We start from the raw sequence: 5540 nt of genomic DNA, 5'->3' as shown, positions 1-5540 counted from the left end.
TCCAAGGAGTCAGGACACAGCTGGGCAAAGTTAGCAAAGAAGGCGCCCTTCGTTTGGCAGCAGAGAGATCCTTTGTGGGCAGTAATCAGCGTCAGGTATGTGAGCGGCACCCGCGAAGCGGGTGTCGCGAAAAGTAAGTAGCCGGCAGGTAGGGGGCGTTACCGCCGGGGGAAGAGGCACCAGCTGGAAGAAGCAAAGGCTTCTGGTCCTCGCAGTCCCCCGGTGCAGGCAGCCAATGGTAATGGGGTCAAGCGCTCGCTGGGAGCTGGTAGGCAATCCGTCGACCACGGAAGAGCTCCCACCAGCGGCGCGACCTCCAAGAAGTCTGGACACAGCTGGGCAAAGTTAGCAAAGAAGGCGCCCTTCGTTTGGCAGCAGAGAGATCCTTTGTGGGCAGTAATCAGCGTCAGGTATGTGAGCGGCACCCGCGAAGCGGGTGTCGCGAAAAGTAAGTAGCCGGCAGGTAGGGGGCGTTACCGCCGGGGGAAGAGGCACCAGCTGGAAGAAGCAAAGGCTTCTGGTCCTCGCAGTCCCCCGGTGCAGGCAGCCAATGGTAATGGGGTCAAGCGCTCGCTGGGAGCTAGTAGGCAATCCGTCGACCACGGAAGAGCTCCCACCAGCGGCGCGAACTCCAAGGAGTCTGGACACAGCTGGGCAAAGTTAGCAAAGAAGGCGCCCTTCGTTTGGCAGCAGAGAGATCCTTTGTGGGCAGTAATCAGCGTCAGGTATGTGAGCGCTCTGTATTGCTCTAGACCAATAAAATGATCACAAATTGTGTAATACTAGGCAAATATGTTATTTCACTGGGTCGCACTATTTTCATTATCACACCTTCAAATAAGTGAGTTCAACATGTCAGCTGTACAAAAAATTATTTTGTTTGACTGAATAGAGTAAAGATTTACTCCCTTTGAAATACAATTGTAATGCTTAGTTTGCAAGATTATTTCAAGTATTTCATGTGGTATTCAAGCAATTTAGTGAAAACAATTACCATTTATGCGAAATTCTTATAGTTGTGGTTATTTTTCTATTTATTTTTTTAGCACACATTTTTTTTCCCATTCGACTAACCTAGAAATCATTAGGGCCCATTGTTTGCACTCATTGCAATATCCATTGTACACATTATGCCCATGTATGGGTACAAGGCATTTCTTTTAAAAACAACACTGCAGCACCAATTTTCCCAGTTTCAACAAAAAGCAGGTATATTATTAAAGATGCAGCCATACTTTAGGACAAAAGGAGTGTATCACTGTTATTGCATACACTATTTTAGATTCCCTCCTGTTCTTAACAGTTGACACCCCCAACCAATCTTTGTGGTATCACAAGAGGTCTGTTATGGATTTATTTTTTTCACAAAGACTTTTAGTGTACTTAATATAATTTGTGCATTCTTACCATAAATGAGCATGCTAGTGACTGCCCAATACAGTACAAAGAGTGTGGCTGAAGATGTTAACTGAGAAGGGGGGAAGGCACGCAGTAAGGTGCATGTGCAACAAGAACATAGCATTTTATTTCCCTTGTACTGCCGGAAGTTCGAAAGGACTTTGATTTTTTCGTATGCTGCCTGTGGGAAAACAATCTTGTGTAACTGCAATGAATTTAAATGCCATTGTCTAGCTCGAGGAAGAGCTCTTGGTGAATGCCGAAGAGGTGAATGCCCTAAGAGAGAGAATTGTGCAGTTGCAAGACGAGTCAACCTTTAGTTAATCTCATTTGTATGTCATTTACTAAGAGAATTGTCATCTTTAAAGGCAAAAGTCCAGCCAAAGGAATGAGGATATTTTGCAGTACTGTAGACAGCTCGTTCTTCCAGGATGGGGTGCTAAAGGGCGGCTCTATCTTGCAAACTCTTCTGTTCTAGTGGTTGGCTCTGGAGGTCTTGGCTGCTATTTTGCCCAGTACCTGGCTGCTCTAGGCATTGGCTGACTAGGACTTGTGGATCATGACATTGTATTGAGCAATCTGCACAGACAGGTTTTTTACATTAAGAGAACAAGCAAGGCACATCTAAATCTGTGTCTGCCGCATCAGCACCAAAATTAATTATCCTGTAGAATACGTTCCTTACCATATGACTTTAAATACCAGACCTCATTAGAGCTTGTTGAACAGTATGACATTATTGATGAAAGTTCAGGTAATGTTCCCACCAGGTATCTCATCAATGATGTATGTGTTCCAATGGGCATGCCACTAGTCTCTGCCAGTACCCTTAGGTTGGAAGGACAGTGTATAATTTTAATTGGGGTCCCTGCTACCAATGCCTTTGTCCCAAACCCCCTCCAGCTGAGACATATTGACTAATTGTGCAGATGGTGCAGTCCTTGGAGTCGTCCCTGGAATTGTAGGCGCTGGAAATATTAACCCCTTCACTGTGGCGGCTATTCCGCTGCAGTGCTAAGTGGGGAGGGCGGCCGTGCGGCGGGCGCATGCTGGTGATGGAACCGTTCCGTCACCAGCCGCGGTTGCGCTGTGCTCATAATGGAGTGGTTCCGTCATGGCCCCGCCCGCTCAATAGAACGCTCAGCGCAGGCGCAGAATCCGCGCAGCGCAGGCGTGCCGAGCGTGCCGTGACGGAACCGCTCCGTCATCAGCACAGCGCTACCACGGCTGATGACGGAGTCATTCCATCACCAGCAGGGGAAGGGTTAAAGATGCTTTCGGGAATGGGCACCTCCTTTAGCCAGGTTTTGACGATGTGTGAGACTGTAGATGGGTGTTTTTGTAATATCAAGAAGCGTCCTAAAAAAGCTGACTGTTACATCTGTTTAGAGAATCCATCTGTGCAAGCTCTGCAAGATGATGAAGCATTTTGTAGCAGGCCTTTTTGTTTGCTGTCCCCACAAGAAAGAATATCACCACACGAATACACAGAGGTAATGGATGACAAGGTCACTAATTTTCTTTCGGAGATGAGGTGGACATCTGCCACCTCCCTCATTCATTCCACATTCCCCCAAGTAAGTGGGGAAAAAATAATCAATATGTCCATCTTCTAAGGCAAGACATTAATCAAGAGGAATAGTTAGCCAACGGAGCAGTACCTTTTCCTGTGTGGGTTATTTGCAAATTGGGGATTGACTCGCAGAAAGCAGTTACAATTTTGGAAGGAATCTCTGGCAATTAGCTCGATTTCTTCATATCAAAATACATAATTAGTGGTTTAATGGCTTGGGAAAATAAAGTGGATTCAATATTTCATCAATATTGATATACTAACAAAATTGTGGCTGTATCCTGACGATTGGTAGACTGGGAAAAGAAAAATTCTGCTAGCTATTGTTTTCCTGTAGATTAATGTTGTTGTCTGTATTCTGGTACTGTCTTCTTGAAAACTTTTTAGAAGGAGTTTTTAGTCAACATTTTTATTCATTTAACTGATATGATTGTATTGTTACTGATTTAACATACTTAAAATCATTTGCAAAGGTTTTCAAATCAAAACCCGAACCTTGCAAAATTGTTTGGTTAGGGCCCCCAAGATGCCATACTCTTCTCTCACATTCATTGTGTGCAATATTCAAAATTACTATTCAATATATTACAATAAATATATGCATTAAGAACTCTGCAAGGTTACCCAACGGTTTGTGTGGTGTGTGAATCAAAGCTCAAGTACTATGATACATATATATTTTCTGAAATCTGAACTAAATTGTCTAAAACAAAACCTCTAATGGTCCTTTGGTTGGTTAATAGGAATACAGGGACTTTCCATCGGCCACAGATTTTTAGGAGCAGGAACATTTGTTTAAAATTTGTGCACAAAAAAGTAACTTCCTTTAGAAAGCTACAATAAAATACAATATATGAAAGTCCCACCTTTATCCACACTCATTGGCTAATCCTATATATTTTTTTTGTTCTCTTTCATTCAGTGGAAACTCATAAACTTTGAGAAGTGGATTAGTATAAATATCTTTCTCAACTTGGACTGAACACTCACTTGAAAAAGATAAGGCGTAGTTATTATCCTTGAGAAACGTATCAAGTAAAAAATATTGAAATGCAGAAATATTGAGTTTTTAATATCGTGATACACAAATATCATGATGCAGAAACATCGTTGACAAGAATATTGATTTTCTAAGATAAGTAATATCAACTTCAAAAATATCTATGTTGTAAATATCATTTACAAAGTATCCATGTTGTTAATATTGATGCTAATATCATTTAATGAAATATTGTTAATACTTTTTTAACATTTTTATGTATTTTAGTAAATGATTTAATTGTATGTGCTATAAATTGTTTGTATAATTATTGTTAATGTTTTTTAATATGGTTTGTAAATTTTTTGTTGTTTTTTAATTTAATTGTTTAGTGTAATTTTTAGTGTCATCGCAGGTTATGGGTTTTGTAGGTGTATAGAGTGGGAAGTAATTTAATTATAATGAATATTTGTTTTGTATTGTTATGAATTTTTTAATTGTAAATAGTTATGCAAATGTTGTAATAATTTAATTTTTTAAGTTAACTTGAGTTGCAGGCTTATTGGGTTTGTTAGGGTATAGGGCGGGAAGTAAATTAATTTTAATGTATTAATATTTAAGTTTGCTATTATGTAATTGATAATTACTTATGTAGTGTCGTTATTTTACTTTTAAGATATGTTTTAGGTGCGTATTGTGCGGTTTGTAGGGATGTTTCTGGTGCGGGCAGTAAATACATTTTAATTAATTAATTAATTAATAATTTTTAATTATTAAATTGATAATTAAGTACGTAAATTGTATAAATAATTAATTTGTTTATGTTATGTTTTGAGTGTGAGTTGTGAAGTTTATAACGGTGCAAGGTGGAAATTAAATTAATTACAATTAATGGATACTAAAGTTAAATTATTCATATTTATTTAATTGATAATTAATTATGTACAATGTGTAATCCAAATACTTTTTAAATTGCATATCAGGTGCAGGTTGTTGGGTTTGCAGGGGTACAGGGTGGGAAGTAAATTAATTATGACTAATCAATAATTAATGCAAATTAGTATTAATTCTTTAATTGATTATTAATTATGTAAATTGTGTAATTAAAATATATATTACATTTTATGTAGGCATGGGCGGAAAATCCGTTCCGCTCGCGGATTTTGCGGATTTTCGGGAAATCCGCAATCCGCGAGATTTGCGAATCTCCCGCAAAATCCGCAAATCCGCGAGCAGCGGATTTTGCTCGCACTGCTCGCACTGTTCGCGTGAGTTCGCGTGAGTTCGCGCCCCGCGAATAAGTGCAAAATTGCAGAAATACGATTTTAGCAAAACTGAAAGTAACTACTTACCAGGTTCAAAAGTTCAGGCTCATCATTAGTAGCCATTTCCTGTAATGCTTCCTGAGGGGCCCCTCCAGAGTTCAGTTGCCAGTTGAAACTATTATGTGACCCTGCTCTGAACCTCAGAATAGTTACACATATGCCACAAAGGTCCTGAATTACAGCTAAGGGAGACAAGCAGGAGCCAGGCTGGAAGTTAAAATCCATTAATCAGCCCCTAATTCATTATTGTCAGTTGGGGCAGGGC

General features: G+C 39.9%; 1 pseudogene; it reads left to right on the top strand.

Annotated features, from left to right (window-relative positions):
- The first annotated feature begins 1572 nt into the window (after positions 1-1572).
- Positions 1573-3226, top strand: LOC147678012 (adenylyltransferase and sulfurtransferase MOCS3-like; annotated as a pseudogene).
- Positions 3227-5540: the final 2314 nt, after the last annotated feature.

This window comes from Lissotriton vulgaris, chromosome 12, assembly GCF_964263255.1.
Source record: "Lissotriton vulgaris chromosome 12, aLisVul1.2, whole genome shotgun sequence".
NCBI classification, from domain to species: Eukaryota; Metazoa; Chordata; class Amphibia; order Caudata; family Salamandridae; genus Lissotriton; species Lissotriton vulgaris.
The sequence above is the reverse complement of the archived record's forward strand: the minus strand, read 5'-3'. Positions and strand labels throughout refer to the sequence as shown.